The sequence below is a fragment of the Nycticebus coucang genome, chromosome 15 (genome assembly GCF_027406575.1).
Source record: "Nycticebus coucang isolate mNycCou1 chromosome 15, mNycCou1.pri, whole genome shotgun sequence".
Lineage (NCBI taxonomy): Eukaryota > Metazoa > Chordata > Mammalia > Primates > Lorisidae > Nycticebus > Nycticebus coucang.
The window spans coordinates 64,922,850-64,945,641 of NC_069794.1; the positions used below are offsets into that span (position 1 = coordinate 64,922,850).

General features: G+C 40.2%; 1 protein-coding gene across 3 annotated transcripts in view; it reads right to left on the bottom strand.

The window, feature by feature from the left end:
• LCP1 (lymphocyte cytosolic protein 1) overlaps positions 1–22,792 on the bottom strand; it is a 112,188-nt gene that overhangs the window by 36,540 nt on the left and 52,856 nt on the right. For 2 of the 3 annotated variants that reach the window (XM_053563959.1, XM_053563960.1), the window contains exons 2-3: positions 22,671–22,735; positions 20,963–21,074 (exon numbers count right to left, since the gene is read on the bottom strand). The gene's annotated coding sequence lies outside the window, so the exon portion shown is untranslated. Of the gene's footprint in view, positions 1–20,962; positions 21,075–21,219; positions 21,377–22,670; positions 22,736–22,792 lie in introns of those variants that run through there. The other variant, XM_053563961.1, reaches the window with a different exon arrangement.

A 22,792-nucleotide genomic window follows, 5' to 3' on the forward strand; every position in this document is an offset into this window, starting at 1 on the left:
GGAGAAGTTAGGCTACATGTCTCAGATCACACCTCTAGGTAGAGGAGCAGCCGAGACTCCAGTTCACAAGTCTTTTTGCCTCTCCTGTGTTATCTGCTCAGGTTCTTGGCCTTCATACTCGTGTTAGACATTCATTCATCCACCCAGTCATTCCTTCAGCAATTGTTCGTTAAGTAGCCAGGGAGATTTTTAAAACTATAACATAGTGAGCTTGTCTAAGCATTCTAGTTTAGGAAGCTTTTCTTTTTTTTTTTTTTTCTTATGGAATCCTTTATTACAACCGACCCTTGAACAACATACGGGGTTAGGGGAACAGACCTCATGTGGAGTTGAAATTCTTTAGTTTTACTGAGTAAGCTTATCGGATATATATATAGCTTTTTTTTTTTAATTCCCTCTCCCCAGTTTCCTCAAAATAATAACTACTAAATAGTAGTTCCCCCCCGAAACTTAACTACTAAAATTACTAATAGCCTACTCTTGACTGGAAGTCTTACCAATAATATAAACAATTAAGACATATTTTATATGTGTTATATATTATATATAATATTTTTTCTTTTTTTTTTATTGTTGGGGATTCATTGAGGGTACAATAAGCCAGGTTACATTGATTGCAATTGTTAGGTAAAGTCCCTCTTGCAATCATGTCTTGCCCCCATAAAGTGTGACACACACTAAGGCCCCACCCCCCTCCCTTTGTCCCTCTTTCTGCTTCCCCCCTCCCACATAACCTTAATTGTCATTAATTGTCCTCATTTCAAAATCGAGTACATAGGATTCATGCTTCTCCATTCTTGTGATGCTTTACTAAGAATAATGTCTTCCACTTCCATCCAGGTTAATACGAAGGATGTAAAGTCTCCATTTTTTTTAATAGCTGAATAGTATTCCATGGTATACATATGCCACAGTTTATTAATCCATTCCTGGGTTGGTGGGCATTTAGGCTGTTTCCACATTTTGGCGATTGTAAATTGAGCAGCAATAAACAGTCTAGTACAAGTGTCCTTATGATAAAAGGATTTTTTTCCTTCTGGGTAGATGCCCAGTAATGGGATTGCAGGATCAAATGGGAGGTCTAGCTTGAGTGCTTTGAGGTTTCTCCATACTTCCTTCCAGAAAGGTTGTACTAGTTTGCAGTCCCACCAGCAGTGTAAAAGTGTTCCCTTCTCTCCACATCCACGCCAGCATCTGCAGTTTTGAGATTTTGTGATGTGGGCCATTCTCACTGGGGTTAGATGATATCTCAGTGTCATTTTGCTTTGCATTTCTCTAATATATAGAGATGATGAACACTTTTTCATGTGTTTGTTAGCCATTCGTCTGTCATCTTTAGAGAAAGTTCTATTCATGTCTCTTGCCCATTGATGTATGGGATTGTTGGCTTTTTTCATGCGGATTAATTTGAGTTCTCTATAGATCCTAGTTATCAAGCTTTTGTCTGATTGAAAATATGCAAATATCCTTTCCCATTGTGTAGGTTGTCTCTTTGCTTTGGTTATTGTCTCCTTAGCTGTACAGAAGCTTTTCAGTTTAATGAAGTCCCATTTGTTCATTTTTGTTGTTGTTGCAATTGCCATGGCATCTTCTTCATGAAGTCTTCCCTCAGGCCAATATCTTCCAGTGTTTTTCCTATGCTTTCTTGGAGGATTTTTATTGTTTCATGCCTTAAATTGAAGTCCTTTATCCATCTGGAATCAATTTTTGTGAGTGGGGAAAGGTGTGGGTCCAGTTTCAGTCTTTTACATGTAGACATCCAGTTCTCCCAACACCATTTATTGAATAGGAAGTCTTTACTCCAAGGTATGTTAATGTTTGTTTTATCAAAGATTAGGTGGTTGTAAGATGTTAGTTTCATTTCTTGGTTTTCAATTCGATTCCAAGTGTCTATGTCTCTGTTTTTGTGCCAGTACCATGCTGTCTTGAGCACTATGGCTTTGTAGTACAGACTAAAATCTGGTATGCTGCTGCCCCCAGCTTTATTTTTATTACTAAGAACTGCCTTAGCTATACGGGTTTTTTTCCGGTTCCATACAAAACGCAGAATCATTTTTTCCAAATCTTGAAAGCACGATGTTGGTCTTTTGATAGGAATGGCATTGAATAGGTAGATTGCTTTGGGAAGTATAGACATTTTAACAATGTTGATTTTTCCCATCCATGAGCATGGTATGTTCTTCCATTTTTTAATATCCTCTGCTATTTCCTTTCTGAGGATTTCATAATTTTCTTTATAGAGGTCCTTCACCTCCTTCGTTAGGTATATTCCTAGGCATTTCATTTTCTTTGAAACTATGGTGAAGGGAGTTGTGTCCTTAATTAGCTTCTCATCTTGACTGTTATTGGTGTATACAAAGGCTACTGACTTGTGTACATTGATTTTATATCCTGATAGTTTAGGAAGCTTTTCATTCCAGGTTTTAAGAAATCAGGGCTTCTGTTTTAAGAAATCAGTCTATAACTTTGTAAACCTTAATAAAGTCTTGTGACTAATCTGACTAGGCTTTCCTTTATACTTCACATAGGTTTGACAGAAGGTTCTCCCCCACTATATTCTAGTAAGTTCTGGTGTTAAAATCTGGTCTAAAGCCTGGAATTGGCTGTCCTTTCTTGTTTTGAAGTGTCTTAATGCTTCTTAATTCATGGGTGTTCACGGGACCATGAGATAAATTCATGCATGTGACACATTTTATGAATGCCTACTATAAGCCAGGGGCTGTTTTTTATTTAAGGTAAGGGATGTTTATACTTACCTAGTTAATTACCAGAAAGCATGGAATAATGTTGCAGGTAAGGAGGAAACACAGGATCCCTAAATGTAAACCTATCCTTTGACACAAAAATGTTAAGAGTTTAGAGCACTACAAGAGATGAGTGAGAAATTTCAGTATAGGCAGGGAACAAAACCGCATGCTATGTGTCAAGAGCAGGGCCAAGGAAGAAACAAAACAATTTATAGTGTCAGTGTTGGATAAAAAAGAAAATATAATTTAGCCAGGTGTGGTGGCACATGCCTGCAGTTCCAGCTGAGGCAGCAGAATCTCTTGAGCCAGGAGTTTGAGCTTGCTGTGAGCTATAATGACACCCCTGCAGTCTACCCAGGGCATCAACTTACTATCCTGCCACATACATACACCAGCGGTTTCAAACATTTGTTTCCTCATGCAATTCTTTATCAACTGAAACCTTACCTGCAAATACGAGCAAACAAATAAAAATGACTCTGGGAGACTTTGGTTGTCTCAAAAAAAAAAAAATCAAAACCAATCAAAAAACACCCACACACACACACAAAAACAACTAAAAATACTAAAATGGTTGGAACACATTCTTCTTAGTGAAGTATCACAAGAATGGAGAAGTAAGAAAGATGTGCTAGGTCTTATTTTCAAGGGACGTCTTATCTTTCCTGTAAGTAGGTCTTATTTTCGGAGGATGTCTTATTTTCTGGGAAACAGGGTAGTAGATGATCTAGTACATTCTCTCTTAAGAGAAAAACTCAAATCAATTCAAGGTGGGGGGCAGGGGAATGAGGAAGCTGGGAGAGGGGAGGAAGAAGAGGGAGGTTATGGTGTAAGGCACACCTCTTGGGGGCCGGACACAATTATAAGAGGGACTTTATCTAACAAATGCAATCAGTGTAACCTCATTCTTTGTACCTTCAATGAATTAAAAAAAAAAAAACTAAACTAAAGAGATCATGGTGTAGTGAAAAAGTGGAGAAAGTATTTTAGCATAAAATTGCATTATCTATTCAAATGAAAGACATAGAAGGTACAGAGTTGTTTTTTGTTTTTGTTTTTGTTTTTTTTTAAACCATGCTATTTTAAAACCAAGCAGATGGATCAAGATGAAAAAGCTTGAACATCTGTATCAATACTTTTCTAAGAGAGGAGTGGAGAGGATCAAAACAGACAGCCATCAAATTTTAAAAATCTAAAAACCTTTTAGTGATTTAACCTAAAATAATACAGTATTGGACTGAATTTGTTTAAAAGGTGAATTGGAGAAGGAAGAGTCAACAGCCCAGTACTGTGTGGTTGTTGAGCTGAAACATGAATAGATATATCAGACAGAGGAGAGTCCCTTTTATCATCAGAGTGAGCAATATGTCCTGGAATCAGAGCCCAAGTTTCAGAGACAGAAGGAACCTCAGAAATCATTTATTCCAATGCCTTCATTTTATGGAGAAGGGAACTGTCTGTTCAAGGAGATGAAAGGCTTCATCCCTGAACAAGTTCTCAAGGCAATGCTAGGCTGTGCAAATGCAGTTGCTGATAAGCAGAGCAGGAAAAGGATGGAGGGCCATTAAGATCCATAACTGAGAAGAGACCCTTTCACTAATTTGCAAATGGCAGCAATTTCACAAAGCAGAGCACTGTGAAGAAGACACAATTACTGTAAAAACATGCAGATCAGATCACTTCTAAGAAGGACATTGACAGGGTTAAAATCAAATATTAGGTACTTTACACAATCTAAGTACCATGTATTTGCATGGAAAAAAGTGCACCCATTTTAATTCATGCACATTTGAGGGTATAGGTTATGACAGTATTAGTAAGATTAATAAGGATACTTGGTGATAGTTTTAGTTTGCAAATTACCATATATGCAGCCAACTCTAGGGGCATAGCTGTAGTAAGGGGGCACGCCAAGCCTTCCAGAGCCAGAAAGAAGGGGCTGGAGGAGGCTGTGTCTTCCAAGGCACGGATGACTGGCTTCTCTAACTTCACCCTGCTGGTGCTCCATTGAGTGTGCATGATCTAACTATCCCCTGCCAGGAATCATTTTAAAGTTTCTTGCAGATCAGTGGTAAATTCTGGAATTCCCCTCCTGAATCGCCATCCACATCATAAATCTAAGAAGACAAATCTCAAATCATTTATCTAGGTCACACGTGGCTCTTAGTTTTTCTGTGAGCACTTAAATTTATTAAATGAATAGTTGTGGAACCCCAAAACATTTGGCCAAAAAAGTATTAGCTGTTTTTATTCTTTTAATTATAAGATTCTTTTTAAAACCATAAGGAAATCAAATAATCACACCCCAAACTGCAAAAGCCCCACACCGTGCTCCTTCCTTTAAGAGAGTGAGTTTTGAGTCTCTGCTTCAAGCGAGCTGGTATTCCCCAGATCAGTAGTGAATAGGGTATTTCTGAGAATGAGTTCTTATGAAAGCACCTTTTTAAAAATGAAAGTATCTTAATTCAAGTTCTCTGAAGTCTGAACACAGAAACTATTTGTAGGAATTTACTAGGAACACAGTGCTGCAGAATCTATAGAAGGAAAAATATTCTGTAAAAGTAAATGTAAAAATGTAAATGGAATTTTCTTTGAGAAGTCTCATAACTGATAATGAAAAAAATGGAAACTATTTTGATTCAATATACTGATGCTCAATTACATTACCTGCCAGGATCAGGGAGGTATCTATGACCTGACAGCACATTGCCAAGAGACTCATTTGAATATGCCCCACTTTTCCTGCAACTTGATTCAATGGCTAAAGTAAAACTGGACACTCAGGACTCAAATTCCTAGCTCTACCTCAATAATTTCAGTACATATCCAGGGGGACATTATACAACTTCTAAACATTTTACTGAACGATGAGTAAAACTCAAAACAACACGTCATCTTGGACAATAACATTGCAATCTTTAGCATTAGACTGATGACTAAAAAAATGAAAAAAAAAATGAAATGCATAAGATTCCAAAGCAAAATAAAATGCCATCAAAATTAAGCTATTTAAGTAAAAAAACATTGCTTTCACTTAATTTCAACCCCTCCATTTTACAAAGCAGACCGATGCAAGGCATCTTACTTGGAGAATATAATTATATACTAAATTATATTCTATATTCTTGGAACACCATTTCTCTATGATATGGGTATGCCTAACTTTTGCATAAAGGATAATTCTGAAATATATTTTAAAAATGACTTTCTTTTTAAAGAAACCAAATGATTATAAATGGTCTCAAATACAGAGGGCCACCGAAAGGGATTCTTACGAATCCTTTTGTCAAGTCAGGATCTCCTCTCCATTGTCCTTTGTGTCCCTGCAGAGAGCACTGATTCTCCCAAAGGCCACTCTCCAGTACAGAATCCTTATCTCTGCAGCCTGTGATGTCAGCGCCCAGAGGGAGGAAGGCAGGGGGGAGGCTATTCACAGCCTAGACACAGCGGCTCTTCTCTGAAGCTATCTCGGCCTGTGTAAACACCCATGGGAAGCCCGCAGGCTGGAATGTTCCAGACTCAGATCTGCTCATCTTTCCCTGGGAGCCTGTGGTTTGACCACTCAACTGAGGGGCTTCTGAAGCTGGACAGCATATCGCACAGAGTCTGGCTCTGCCACCAGCAAGGGGTTTCTCATCCTATTCTTCATTCTACCCAGCACATTCCTGATACTGACAGGTTGCCAACCCCATTAAGAACATGACACAGAACAAACTTCCTGCAAGCGAAGCGCTCCAGGCTGGGATGTGGGGAGGCCTCTGTGGAGCTCACCATCTCTCTCCCCTCGAGGCTATGGACAATGGTATTTCTGGTACCAACATCTTGAAAATCTACAGCTCTTTTCACATTCTACCATAAGTACTTTATCCAGACTTTCCCTACTGAAAGCTCACAGGGCCCCAAATACATCTTTTCAAAGAGTCGGATTTTCATTACGAGCTAGCTGGCTATTCATTATTGTACTATTACCTCAATCATCAACTATCATTCATTCATTCTTTCACGTGCAAAGCCAGAGGGCTGCTGGAGTTGGACTGGGGGCGTCCACTGCTAGCATGGGAACACACACAACACATAGATTACAGCGAATTTACTGTGTGATGGCTAATAGGATGAAAAAGTTCCGAAGATCAACATGAACAGACGAAAGGTCAAACACAGGCTATGAGGGAAAAGTAAGACTAGATAAGAGAAAGAAATTAGCACAGAGGTTTATCAAAAACCAAAAATACCAGATACCCAAACCAGCCCATGCAATAAGGCTATTGGGACAATGAAGACACTTGCACATCTCCAAAGGGACCTGAACTGAAATAACTGACAGGAAGTGGGAGAAAGTGCCAAGATCGGAAGTCAGGAGACCTGAGCTCCTGTCATGTGACTTCAGGTTCCATCTTGCCCATCTGGGCCCCAGTTTCCTCAGCCAGAAACTGATAGGTGCAATCTCTCCTGTGTTCAAAGTTCCAAAATCCAACACAGTAGCTGACAAGTGCGTGTACAAATTGAGCCAGGTTAGAGTACTGCAAAGGGAACTGCTGGCACTGTCAGCATGGCCATGGCTGGCAGGGGGGGCCTGTGGATGGAACTTGCAGGGGGGTGGCAGCTCCCAGGTCGGCTGGCTCCCTGGGAGTAGGGGTGGGGGCGAGGGGAGAGAGCTCAGGTCCTGCTCTTACCTCAGCACACATAAAGCTCTGCCTAGACGCATTCTCCTCACTGACCCAAGGCAGATGCTCAGCTCCTCAGATGCTCCACTGCTCAGCACTGAGCAGGGAAGTTACCAGAACAACACATGGGACCTATTTTGTGAGATGTTACCACACAAGGCTTAAGACACGCTGATCCAGTTCACCCTTAGTTTCTAAGACACACTGATCCAGTTCACCCCTAGTTTCTAATGGTAAGCTAACTGTCCCAGAAAGAGAGCCATCTATTATTTTCTTAAAAATATCCAAATAAGGAAACCCTACAACCTCTGTGGTGTCTCATATTCCTATCTTGTAACTGAAATCTTTTCTGATACCATGAAACCTGCTTCATTCTTGGGCTACTTTCTGAGGGAATTACAAAGGTTGTGCAAGTCGTAAAAATTCCATCACATGCCATAGTGACTTGCCATCAGTCTGTTTTTATTCTTTTAACCTGATTTTTCAAGGCTTGTTTTTCAAATCTGTAACAGTTTTCCTTGCTATCTGCTGGGTCTATGCCAGCATCCTTAAATGATGAATGTAAGAATCGAATGAGAAGAGGAGGGATCTTAGAGATGATCTACCTGGCCACTCTGGTCACAGAGGCATAGATGACACCCAGGTTAAAGGATATGCCCAACATTACCAAGCCTATTGAGAGTGTGACTGGGACCAGAGTCCAGGCCTCCCAATTTCTCCTCTTTCCTCTATAAAATGTGGTAAAGCCTAAGATGGAACTCTGAAGAGTTCCACATCTAGTCAGTATAATGCCCCCATGGTTTCAAATATTTTATGCATATAATTTCCTTTTGCCTGCACATGAAGGGGAACTTAATCTGGATATGGCAAAGACATTGTCCAGTCTAGGCTGTAAGTAACACGGGCCGAATCGTCAGTGTCCAACACCTTGGACACTGGAGCCTTCCAGGTCTCAATGACTTTTACCCCCAGTGTTCATCTGTACATTGATTTTTTTTTTTTCCTCTTAAAGTGATGGCATCTTGCTATGATGCCCAGATGGAAGTGCAGTGGCTATTCACAGGTTCAGTCTCACTACTGGTCAGCACAGGAGTTTTGACCTGCTCCATTTCCAACCTGGGCTGGTTCATCTCTCCTTAGGCAACCTGATGGTCACCATATTGATGCTGAACTTAGTATAGACACCCTACGTGTGGACATACTTAACACATGACAGCCTAGAACTCACAGGCCCAAACAATCCTTCTGTCTCAGCCTTTCTAGTATCTGTGGCTACAGGCATAGACCACTGCACCCAGCTGCACAGTAATTCTTGACTTTTCATGAAGGCTCTCTGATTTTCCTTAGCAACCAAAGAGCAAACCAAATTCCAACAACTCACCATCAGGTAACATTTTCAAAGACAAGATAGCCAAATTTATAAACGAATACTAAAATGATACCCTCACATTTATAACAATAATCACCATGGTTTTAGGCATTCCCTTGTGGCAGCTGGGTGGGCATCAGCCAGCCCTTCCTTCTCTGCGCTCTAGTTCAGATCTCTGTAGTGGGGTCCTTGCTTCCAGGTCCTTCTCTCCTAGCAGGTTAGGAACTCACTGCACTGCCTCAGTGTCCAGCACATAAAAGGTATTTAATAAATGTGGTGTATGCATGAACAAACAAACCCATAAACTAATGGTACACCGGGCTTGAAAATCTCCTATCACCAAGTTTGAAGAGTTTAACAATAATGTCCTTGTGTACACACTTACCATACCCCACTTACTGCATAGGTACGAACACCTAGAATGAGACAAATAAATGGTTCAAGAGTATACAGAATCACATTGCTGGAAAAACTACTGTGGTGAGTTGATGTGGGGACTAAGAAGCAGCGGCTGTCCCTAGGCCGTCTGTGAGGCAGCAGGTGCCCCTGCTCCCAGGCCCCACCCTGGAAGCCACAAGAGGGTTTTCATCTGACACATCAGAGCCTGGGGCTGCACTTCTTGGCACCGTTTCTGTAAGCCCTGGCGGCTGGCAGTGATGCTTGGCAGTGGGTGTCCATCCTACTGAGGTGGGGAGAGGAAGAGAAGGAGACAGAGGAGGGACCAATAGGACCTCAAAGCCACCTGGGATGGACAAATGCATGCACCAAGAAGCACATGGGAAATAATCAGGAACGAGTGCTAGCATTTACCTGCCTGTAACTTGGTTATCACTATGTGGACTCTGACATTCATCTTCTGGTAATTCTACATGTCTGCCCCTAAGAAAATCCACACATTTGTGCATTTCTTCCTCTCACAGACATATGGCAATACCCTCTCCATGCCAGGTCCCGTGTTAGATGCTGGGAAGGCAAAGGTAAGTTGTGGTTCTGACATGTTTAGTGGAGGAGAGAGACACCAGTCACTGGAATGCAGGTGACTTTTTAGTTCCTTGAAAAAGAAGGAACAATAGCTCTCCCCGAGAGAGCCAAAGATGGTCCCCCAGAGGAAATGGCATTTGACCTAGATTTTGACAGACAAGCAGGAATTGCTTGAAAACCAGTTAGTTTTTATTTTTTTTTACCCATGTTCTCTGTTTAGAGAGACTATCTTATTTGGAGTCAGAGAAAGGCCAAATAGCTAAAGGACAAATGGAAGACCAGACGGACAATAATAATAGCAGTTAACAAATAGCTCACACAAGGGTAAGTGTTTTTCATACTTTTAGTCCTCAGCACAAGCCTATAGAGTGTTACTATGATTCCCACTTTACAGAGGAGGAAACGGAGGTCTAACTAATCGCCCCCAGGGTCACTCAGCCACGAACTGAGGAAGCCTCCTGCCTTTCTTAGGACCTCTGGGCATTACATTCTTGCATCTCAAGGTTCTCTGACATTTTGTGGGGTTACTCAAAAGGAAACCTCAAAAGGTCAAAGCTCTGACCTCATGTTGATTGGGGACATACGCAGTGCTGTAAGATCTTGCTTAGGACTGGGGCCCTTCTTGGGCTTTTTAAGGAAGTTCTAAATGTTTGTTGCTCTCAGTTCCTCAACACTTTACAGGAAGTGTCAAGAAGAGCAAGAACCATCAGGCTCGGTCTCTCAGCCTTGTGTCCCTCACCTCAAAAACTTTTCATTTTCACTGGAGCCTCCACATCTCAGTCATCTATTCACATTTATTTATTTTATTTCATTTTTTATTTTTTATTTTTTTGAGAGTCTCGTTCCGTGCCCTGGGTGGAGTGCCATGGCATCATAGCTCACAGCAACCTCAAACTCTTGGGTTCAAGTGGTCCTCTTCCCTAGGCCTCCCAGGTACCTGGGATACAGACACCTGCAACTACATCTGACTGTTTTTTCTATTTTTAGTAGAGACGAGGTCTCACTCTTGCTCAGGCTGGTCTCGAACTCCTGAGCTCAAGCAATCCACACACCTTGGCTTCCCAAAGTGCTAGGATTACAGGTGTGAGCCACCACGCCTGACCCATCTATTCACATTTAATAAAGCACTTACACTTATCCTAGTTACTAGAGATGCAAAAATGAACAGGGAAGAATCCTTCCATGATGGGTTTTCTTAGTAAAATGAAAGACCACAGTAATGTGAATTTGTGAAAGATATCATTATCATGGTGCCATGGGACCATAGAGAAGGAAGTGTAGTTGACCCCTGAGCAACACAGGGTTGAACTGTGAGGGTCCATTTTTATTTATTTATTTAATGAATATAGTCATCCCTCCCTATCTTTGGTTAGGGAGACCAAACACAGATGGAAAATACAATATTCCTGGGACTCGAAACCCGTGGATGCAGAGGGCCAACTTTTCATTTGCGGTTCTGCAGAGCTGGCTGAAGGACCTGCTGATGTGCAGATTTTAGTGTCCAGCCAAACATCTGCAGATCCTGAGGGACAACTGTACTTACCTCTGCCTGGGAAGGGAAGGGAAAACTTCAGAGAAGGCGATATTGAGCACTGAGCTAAGTCTTAGGGAACCAGTAGTAGTTTTCCAAATGGACAAAATGGAAAATGGCATTCCAGGCTAAGAAAATAGCTTGGTAAAGCGAGGAAACAAGCAAAAGCAGCCAGAGGGGGCTGTTGCAGGTTTGGTGTGTCTGAAGCTAGGGGTTTGGGAGGCAGACTCCAGGAGAACAGGTTGGGGAGGTTTAAGCACGGTTCTCTCCCTCTCTCACTCTTGTTTTTAGAGGGATCCAGGCTGTATTTCTTTCTATTTTCAATCACAAAGCTTACGCAATTCATCACAGCTAACAGGAATGTAAACGACAAAACAATTCTCCCTAGAAGCCACTTGTCTTATTGGTGTTCATGGAGCTCTCTCCTTCTATCACCATCTCTCATTTAGAAAACACTGCAAAGAGAGGCGGGAACTGGACATGTGGGAAATGGGAGAATGGGGGCCCTGGAGAATAAAGTTACTCCTCAGTCTCAAAGTGAGTTGGTGACTAACCTGAAAAGAGAAGTAGCACCTCCAGAATCTTAGTTCCGTCTAGCCAATGTATGGGAAAAACACAAGTCAATTAGTATTTTATGAACCTAAACATTAAAAAAAATAAAAAACCTGACACGTACAGTCCTTGAAACACGCTTTATGTCTTAGATCTGTGGATCTAAGATGTAAATGTTAGATCTGGGAGTTGCTAGACACAACTTGTCTCTCCCAGTTTAAGCACACAGAAAGGCCCTTCAGGCATCCCACAAACCTCGCCCCAAAGCTAATGATCTGATCTCCCTTTATGAAATTAGGATCATTATATATATATTTTATTTTTTTATTATTAAATCATAGCTTAATACATTAATGTGATCATCAGGCACCATACACTGGTTTTATAGACTGTTTGACACATTTTCATCACACTGGTTAACATAGCCTTCCTGGCATTTTCTTAGTTATTGTGTTAAGACATTTATATTCTACATTTACTAAGTTTCACATGTACCCTTGTAAGATGCACTGCAGGTGTAATCCCACCAATACCCTCCCTCTGCCCCTTTCCCCTATTCTTAGGTTATAACTGGGTTATAGCTTTCATGCGAAAGCCATAAATTAGTTTCACAGTAGGGCTGAGTACATTGGATACTTTTTCTTCCATTCTTGAGATACTTTACTAAGAAGAATATGTTCCAGCTCCATCCATGTAAACATGAAAGAGGTAAAGTCTCCATCTTTCTTTAAGGCTGCATAATATTCCAGGGTCTACATATACCACAATTTATTAATCCATTCGTGGATCGATGGGCACTAGGGCTTTTTCCATGACTTAGCAATTATGAATTGGGCTGCAATAAACATTCTGGTACAAATATTTTTGTTATGATGTGATTTTTGGTCTTCTGGGTATATACCTAGTAGAGGAATTATAGGATTGAATGGCAGATCTATTTTTAGATCTCTAGGTGTTCTCCAAACATCTTTCCAAAAGTAATGTATTAATTTGCATTCCCACCAGCAGTGTAGAAATGTTCCCTTTTCTCCATATCCATGCCAACATCTCTGGTCTTGGAATTTTGTGATATGGGCTAATCTTACTGGAGTTAGATATATATATATATTTTTAAATGGTAGGCAGAAACGTGGTATGGTGAAAAGATGCTTGATTTTTGGACTTAAACACTTCTTGGTGTGTATTCTTGGAGATGTTACTTAAAGTTTCTAAGCCTCAATTTCTTCATCTCTAAAAAGGGGCTGTTAATAATGCACCCACGGTGCTTACTTCATAGGGTTGTGTTAGGATTAAGTGAGACAAAGTGTTTAAATGTATACAACAATGCCTGGTGAAGGAAGGGAGGAAGGAAGAAAGAGACAGAAAGAAGAAGGAAGTTAAAAGAAAATTTAAAAGAACTAGAACTTTTACAAAATTATCTTGGGCAACAAGATAACCCCAATTTCTCTGTAAGTTGTATAAAATGCTAAATAGAGATGCCATCTACAAGCTGCATTTAATTGCCTGTATGTGTTTTTGCATGGGGGTAAATCTAGATTTCGTGCCATGTCCTATCTGCTCCTGCTCTCAGCCTGGTTTGTTTCAGCTCTTGTAAAACACTTCTCATCCAGAGTCCTGGAAGCCACAGCTTCCACCAGGTATTGCAGAACTGGTAAACGATACCACCAGAAGCCCACTGTATTGGTATGAGCTGATCTGGAGTGGTCAAGGGCTCCGGGCTTTGTCTTGGCTGAGATACTGGCAGTGGAAAGAACCTTCTAAGGAAGTGTGACCAGAGTGGAAAACACACAGCAATCTTTAAAAAAGCCCAGCCACATCCACTATGAGTCATGAAAAGAAAGAGACTTCTGGGCACTGTGAGAGGCCTGGGACAATGTCTCCTTCCCTTCAGGCACACCAATGCTCTCTGTCAGCCTACGCTCTAGTGCCGCCTGCCCTTCCACCCTCTAATTCTCCCAGCACATCACTGTAGTCTGAGTTGAAAACCAGTAAGACGAAGTGCAGCAGACATCGTATATCGTATATTAGCAATGGCACCAGAAATTTCTATTTATTTTGAATAAGGTAATCTCATTTTCAACAGGCTTCTTGGAGTTATTCTTTTACAATCTCTAAATGATAAGTTTGTTTTTCAGGGAAAAAATGAGGAGTTACAGAAAATTGAAGCAGGAAATTTATATTAACTTGATGTGCTATACATGTATCTTCACTTTTGTGGAAAGTTACAGTTTGCCTGGCATAAACGTAGTATTTCCTAATCCCAATTTATGATGGGATATGCTATAACATTTCTTTTATCAAATGTTTACATGACCAAACAGCCTAGTCTAATGCCTTCATAGCTGTTATTTTCAAGGCATTTGTATCATAAAATCCTTAAGCATTTATTTATTTGTTTTTCAAATACATTTCTGGCCCATTGAAAGTACAGTTGGAATCTCCTCCCAATAGAAAGAAAATGTGGCATTAAGAGTCATTCGGTAATCACTGAATCACAAGTAAAGAACATTTAGACATTTACCAGGAAGCAACTAGTGGATCATGTTAGAGAGTACAATACAGTTTAGACAGACTCAGCTCACGTCTTAAAGAAACAGCTAACGAGGGTGGCGCCTGTGGCTCAAAGGAGTAGAGCGCTGGCCCCATATACCAGAGGTGGAGGGTTCAAACCCAGCCCTGGCTAAAAACTGCAATAAATAAATAAATACAAGAAACAGCTAACATGAAATGGGAGTGAGGCAAGGTGCGAATCTTGACTCTACCAGTTACTGGCTCTGTGACCTTAGACAAGTCACTTAACCCTCCTTGAACTTTGGTTTGGTCATCTGTGATAAGGAGATAATAATATCAACTTTGCATAGCTATTTGTGGAAATAAAAGAGCAACTATACTTCAGGCAGTATACCTACCTAGCAAATAGGAAGGGCCCGGTTAGTCAGCAGCAGTGCTGGTTGGAGTAGACTGATACCAGGGGGAAACCAGAACAGACCACGCCAGTCCATGGGACTTGCCTCATTCTACAGGTGAGGAAACTGACCTTCTGAGGCTCCAGAGATGTGCTTGGGCTCCACGTAAGAGGCTAGGATGTGAATGCAAACCTGTCTCTACATCCCTTCTCCTTTCTTTACACTGAATATGTCTCTTTGATGCACAGAAGCTGCAGAAACCCAGTTCCCAGGGCTGACATTACTCACGACACCGGAGGAAGACCTGAGGTACTGAAAGTGTAACGAACAGCAGGGTAGGCAAGGGGATAAACTGTACGACCAACATCAGACAGATACGTACTGTGACTGTCCTTCTCAGGGTTCACAGAAAAGAAACAGAATTAGTGACATTGGAGGAAAATCGCAATATGAAAAAACAATAAAAGAAGGGTAGAATCCAAAAAGGTCCTTCGAGGTGCCCAACATATTCCATCTTTCCAAAAGGGAAACTTTAAAATGTTTATAAAGCATCGGTAATGGCGCGGAAAGTTCAATTTATGTTTTAACAGTGAGAAAATTGTGCCCTGCGATGCAAAGCCGCACGTGTGGTCACCTTCTCCCCTCACTTTCACTTTGCAGTGACCTAGCTTTCTCCATAAGGAACTTCTATCCCACTCTTTCTTCAAGCTGGCCCTCCTGCTGAAGGCAACACGAGTCAGCCATATCAAGGAGGCACAAAGGACCATGTATCTAAATGTTATATCTGAGGTCACTAGCAGTGGGGATGGGTAGAGGAATGGTGAGGATCAGGAGACATTTGTTAAAGGATACCAAATTACAGCTGGATATGAGGAATAAGTTCTAGTGTTGTATACCACTATGGAATAACTATAATTAATAATAACATAGTTTCAAACAGCTAGAAGGAAGACATTGAATCTTCCCAAAGAAATAGTAAATGTTTGAGAAGATGGATATACTGATTCCCCGACCAGATGATCACTATATACTGTATCAAAACATCATTATGCACCCTATATATATGTACGATTACTGTGCATCAATTAAAAATATAAAAATTTAGAAAACATTTTCAGGATGGAAGATATATTGAATGTACTTACGTCTATTTCTAAATCACAAGCTATTAAAAAGAATTTTTTACACAGAAGATGTTACACGCAATGTTAGCCAAGATGTACTTCTAATTGTAAATTTTGCCTGAGGAATGATGAATAGGGAAATATGCAAATTTATACAAATACATTTGTGCACCTCTTCATACATTTGGAAACATAGTTTGAATAAGTTTTAGTGACTACCAGACTGAGGGATCAAAATGCAGGGTATTATTTAAATGCAAGGTAATTACTTCATGAATTCACTTCCATCTTGTAAGTACAATCAGAGAAATAAGGAAAATAAATTACATGGGAAAGTGTAATTCACATGCATAATTAATCTGCCTGCTGAATTCTTGGCTATGCTAAGAATATGGTATTATAGAATTATAATGTAGAATAAGATTATGTTATGGAGAACATAATCGCTTTTTCACTTTAGCTCTGCCAGTCAAGAAGGGGCGTGTGTATGTACGTAAGAAAGAGAAGGAAACAGAGAGGAAGAGGAGAGAGAGGGGAAGAGAGAGAGCGTGAGAGGTGGGGGGTGAGGGAGGCCTCACCCATCTGTCCCTGTAACTGATGCTGAACTAAAACAAGAATCAATGCTGCAACCACAGAGCTGTGGCTTTGCTAGTTCCTCAATTTAACACCTCAGCTTTTCCTTCCACCAGAAAAAACAACTGACCCTATCTGAGAAACAGACTCTTTGTAACTTATAAGTAGGGCAGACACAGCCAAGGCTCTAAAGTTGAGCAAAACTTGCTTAAATGCAATAAGTAGGTCACTTTTACATCTATTCTTTCACTCGAAATAATTTTTCGATTTTTTCTCAGTGTTTCGGACACCTATATTTGGCCATTACTGTACAATCATCTACACTTGGGTATAAAGACTAAATTGTTTAATTTATTCATGTTTATTTCAGACTAGAAAATGTGAATGCCACTCAACTAAAATTATTCTCTTTAATACAATCAGTTATTCTGTTTAATATAGTCAGTTATTTATGTGGGGGAAATTATGATTATTTGAGCTGAGCTTAAGGGTTTGGGCACCAAAAAAGCCTTATGACTTGCTCTTATTTATTCCAGGAGGTTGGTCTGGAATTCAATAGGAATTCATTCAAATTGACCCCATTATAGAAAGTTAAATAAAATATGTGAATGAATGAGCTCACCCTCAAACATGAAGATGACACAAGTCACTACCTCACAGAATTACTGTGAGGACCAAATGCTTTAATATGGTTAAATAATTGGGTTTAAAAAATACCCAATTCAAAGTAAACAGTATGTAAGTATTAGCTGTTATTACTAGAATGATAAATTGAAACTACCCCTGACCCCTTCCCTGCAATATCTTACAAGGTAGAGTGATTACACAATTACTGGGAAGACTGGTGTAATGAGTGAAATTGGCACACCAAAACAAGGGGAACAGTCAATAGTATAAGACAGGAAGTTGAATCGGAAGGGAACTGAGGAACACGACAGGGAGCTGCCATCTGGGGAACCCAGCAGCTACGGCAGCTGCGGGGAGATGCCCATCAGAGACCAACATCTACTCAGGAGGTGACCTCTTAGAACTTCAAAATGAAATCATTGTGTAACAGCAATGCTTTTGATTTAATAAAAGGACACTTGAAACTCTTCAAATTGACTGACATTAATCAGTTTTATTTTTTGATGAGTTCTTATTCTAATTTTTATTTCTGCAGCATTCAATATACAGATCAAATTCTATCATTTCATTTGACAGCTGCAATTTGGGAAACTAGCAGATTAAAATTAAAATCCTATGAAGAAAATGAGATTACTCTAAATGTCACTATGCTAAAATCTGCTATTAGTCTTAAAGTCCAATGCCTTTATGATCTTATGTTATAAATTTTTGACTCTTCATAATATATAATCTTATAATCAAATTCTTAATTGTATTTTACCTAATAGGATTTCAAATTTGTTTGCCATCTTTCCTGTATATACAGAGGGGCCTCTACCTCTTTAGGTAACATGGAGACATCGACTTGGGAGTTTTCTGAGAATAATCCAAAGTGACTAGTAAAAGTTAATGATACCTGTTCCTGTGTTCTTTGTTATCAAAGAAGCCCATTATTTGGCACATAGATTTGGTAAGAATAGCTAAGTACTGGATCAAAGAATTTATTTAGAGTAAAGAAAAAGGTTATAAATTTGCCTGTTGGCTAAAGTCATTGCACAACTTCTTAGTTTCTTTGAGGTCAATGTCTATCTTGTGTTTTGAGGCTAAAATGAAAAAAGTTTTAGCAAAGATGAAGCATGGTATGATGCAAAATATTATTTTATTGTTGTATCTTTCTTCATAGCAATAACTGTGAAAACTTGATAAATACATTAAGTTAAGAAGTGAAATCAAGGATTTCTATGCATATGCAAGGAGCTGAGGAAAAATACTTGTGACAAATTTTCAATTCAAAAACTATCATTAGCATCAACTATGTGCCAGGAGAGCTAGAGAAGGAGCTAAGGTCTGTTAGCAAATAAGGATTGAACTAAAGCAATATATGGTCAATGTTAGACTTACTCTAAAAGATCAAAGCATTAAGCAAAGCTAGTGGGGAGAGGGACAAGGAGTCGAGGCCCCACAGAGGGCATGTTTCCTTGAAGTGAGGCTTGAAAAATGGCCAGAAGTTTTAAAAAATAAAGAAGAAAACAATTAAAGCAGCAGTTGGAGCAAAAGGACCTGAAAGAGAATGGAACTTTCTGGTGGCTTGTGGTCTGGTGCACCCAGAGTGTGGGTTAGCAATGAGGGGGGCGGGGATGGGGCGGGGAGATGTTGAGCAGAAGGAAGTGACAAGAAATAAGGTTGGGGAAGTGGGTTGAGGCAAGTTTTGTGAAGGCACACAGTTCTTCAGTAGAGTTATGCATTAATTAAAAGAAACCACTTCATTTTATATTACACAAAGCCTGCAATAATCTGGATTTATAAGAGATTTCTTCTCTTTCTGTCTCTTTTTCTGTTTCTCACACTCTTTCTCTTGAAACTATGAGGGCAAGATCTCTTTCTCCAGCTCCGGTAATGAAAGCCTATGATTACCTACACTGAGCCAAGTAATCTGACATGAAAGGGAGGCGCTGGTAACAGACACAGGCAGTAAAGTGCATGAAATCCTGTTTGGCCCAGACCCCAGCTGCCAGTGACCTTGGGCCAGCTCCTTCCGTGATCTAAGCTCACCTCTAAAGGTAATCCTAAAGGTTGGGAGGATTAGGAGAGGTCCTGCATGAAGAGTGTAGCACTACTAAATGATAAGAAATAGCATTATTACTTCTCCTGTCCTAAGTTAAATGGATACATTTGAATGAGATTTTACTTGTTAGTTTTCCCTTTCTGAAAGGGTCCAGAGATGGAATGATAAATGAAGTTAAAACACTGAAGTTGGTTTCCAAATTACCTACTGTTTTAAGGCACAATTTACAAAAGAGACAAAATTTTAAATGTTACGAAGGAAAGCATCTCTAGGACAGCCAACTAGTGCCCCGCTAAGACAACTCCATCCCACCACAGCAGTGCTTGTTCAGAGGGCAAGATCCAGAAGATTCTCCCCTGTTGTACCTGGGGATGAGTTGGAATGAAGAACAGATACTTTATAACATATCAGGTTGATGCTTTAGCAACCTAAACTCAATTTCAAACAAGAGGCTTTTTTCTACTTTAACTTTTTCTTATTCCTTTTTATTCCTTCCCAAATGTAAAGAATACTGACATTCCTTATCATGATATTTTATTTTTTATTAATAGTTTTACCTAAAATAAGATACAGCGTATTTGTTCTTTTCTGGGGTGTAAACCCCAACTCCTTTGATTTCATATTTTTGCTAGTTTAAAACTATTCAGGTGAGATATGCAAAGAAAAACTGATGGTCATATTTTTAACTTTCAGAAATTCACATTTCAAGGTAAATGATTAATTCCATTCAAATTTGCTCGCACCAACATTCTTTAAATAATTTTACTTCATAGAAACCAATTATGATAAATTTATGCAAATTCAAAATCCAGACATTTGTAGATAAGCCACCTTTGTTTAGTGATAATTTATTTAAAAATTTGTCCTGAGGGAATGATTTTAGAAAACAAGGTGCTTTACTTGGCTAAGAAAAATTAGGTTTTGATAAGTATACTGATTAATGTATCCACTTCAGTCTAAATAGCTTTTACATTTATCATCTGTCAATAGTTCTTAGTGTTGTATGATGGTGTGAATTAAATAAACTGTGATACTAGAAGATCCAAAGTCTCTCTGTTTCAGCAAAGTTTTTGGCCTAAGTACCCTGCATCAACTTTATAAAAATTTCTCTGGTAGTCAGAAGACTTTCTCCCAGAATTCAACTGAGTACTCATTTGTATGGTCATAAGCACAACAAATAATTCAGACAATCCCACAAAAACGGTAGAATTAAGCAATACAAATTGCTTTTATTTTTAGAGAATAAATAGAGAAGAGACAACCTCTAATTCTATGTGGTTATTAAGCACACCCATTAAAAACCCTTCACACCAAAAATCACTCAACCAGTATCATATTCAATAGCAAGGCTCAAGATGTTAATATAGCTGCTAAAGTACTGTAAAGAAGTTTTCTAGAAAAACAGAACCACAGGAGCTAAAATTAAACTACTCCCATTAGTCCAAAGAGCAGCACAATCTAAATCAATACTCACTTTCCTGAAAACATCCTTAAGAAAATAAAATCACAGTAAATAGCCTTCTTGAAAGATAAAGCAATAGAAATAAATCAGAACATGATCTGGTTTAAAAGAAAAAACCTCTTAATTTGTGGAAGGGTTGAGCACCATGGATAACTTGAGAACAGCCCAACCCAGAGAGCCCAGGGGCTCCATCCTGGACAGCCTCACAGGTGGCTGCAGCTCTCCTGGGCAGCTAGAGCGGTCACTGAGGACCCATTCAGGTGACAGGTGCTTCCAGCCCTAATCCCCTGAAGGCAAATCCACGATCCACAGGAACAGTGCCAAACAGTGCCACAAACACTCAGAAACAACAACAACAAAAAAAGACATGAAGAACATTTACCTTGTAAGAAAACTGTCCTGGTAGTGCTGGTGTGTGACCAGAAACCCCCTTCTTTCTGATCTGCAGAACAGCTTTGTCAAGCCCGGGTGTGTGGTCACAAGGCAGGAAGTGACTAGAATGACAAATCATCCGTCAGGAAAGAAATAGATTTTGTCTTTATAAGGACATTTTACTTAACTTTTTTTCATGTCCCTTCCCCACTCCACCCCCAAATCACCTGACAGAACAGGTCACAATGAAATCCAGACACCTCTTACCACTTCCTCTTTATAAGCATTTTTCTCTCTCCTTCCCTTTCTTTCTCCTCCAGCTATCTTCAGACATGGGCTACTCAAGCCTCTCTGATTGCAGATAGCAGGGCAAAGTCAGCCTGCTACCTTGACTTCTTTGTCTGACCCCGGGTGTCAGCGAAGATAAACAAATTATTCATTTTGAGTGAAAGAGCCAAGGAAAAAGGTGGCAGGACACCTGAAACAAATGGAAAGGGACTTGCTTGGGAAAGCACCGCCCGGCAGAAACCCAGCCTCTCTGGAGTTCTTTAACAATGATCTTAGTGGTGCGACCAAAACAAAATGATCTCTTTAAGAGAAGGGCAAGAAAAGAAAGGTTACCATATTATTTAGCCATTCTTTTATTTATAGAACACCTATGTGCTAACGATCTCTTTAACCCAATTAAAGACTTCAATTATTTAGACAGTTACTACAAAGACAGCAGATGATAATACAGGCAGCTTCTGAGTTCAGTTTCTTCATACAAACGAGGGTTTTTTTCTTTTTTGAATGCATATTTTACGAAGTTGAGTTTGGGGAGGAAGCTCTATTCTGTATCCAATCCCAGTTGCTTGAGGGCAAATTCCTATGTTCAAATCAGCTGCTCATAATGGTTGTGAAGACTGTGCAGCACCCTGAGTTATGTTGACTAGCTATTAAGCAAGCCCACGCATTGCCTGGAGACTGCATGTGGTTCCAGCAGCGATTCTGCTGTTTAGGAATGAGGCTGTACAGCTGTGCTCCCAGTCTACGTGCATCCTTTTTCCCTGGGGTCATACACCTGTCTGGAGGTGGCAGTGACTGGTTTGGTGGGAGGGAAGGCTGCTCTCACCCTTCTTTTGCTTTGATTTCTCCTCTAGAAAGTTAGTGCTTCTGACCTCAAATGTTAAACCGAACTGTTCAGGTTAATCTACTCCACTAGCCAGTGGTGTGGCAACTTGGTTCGAAGCCTGCAGGAGCCACCCTGGAGAAGAGGGCGGGCAGAAGAAGGGGAGGAGGTAGAACAGATTCAGTCTATTCTAGACATGATTCACCTCACAGAGAGCTAGCAGCCCTCCTGAGATTCCCCAGGGACGACTGCTGGGGCAATGGGACTCTGGTTCCTCCTTTGCATAATTACTCCTAATTGATACATTACAGAAAGGTTTCAAGAAGTACTGAAATTCTTTCAGGACTCCTGAGGAACAACCACACGTTGCTGCTACAGTGCTGATCACACGACAAAGCAGCAAAACACTGGTGCTTTGCACTCTGGTGAATCAGTCGTCATTCAGGGCCCTGCAGTGGGACTCCAGAGATAAGGTCTTGGTCTATGGATGACGTGGGCAGGGACTCTGGATCTCCTTAATCTGGCCCCACATCTTTGTGGTGTGAGGATGGCGTGAGGGTCTAACAGTAATGCCTCCCAAAGGGGAACAGATAGTTATTTCACTTACCTGGGAGGAGGAAAGCAGCAGCATTGTGTACCTATTGGTGCCTGGTCATCTGAGACCACAGGGACCTAGAAAAAAAAAGCAAAATACATTTGTGCATTGGTTTCATGCCTGTCTGTACCAAC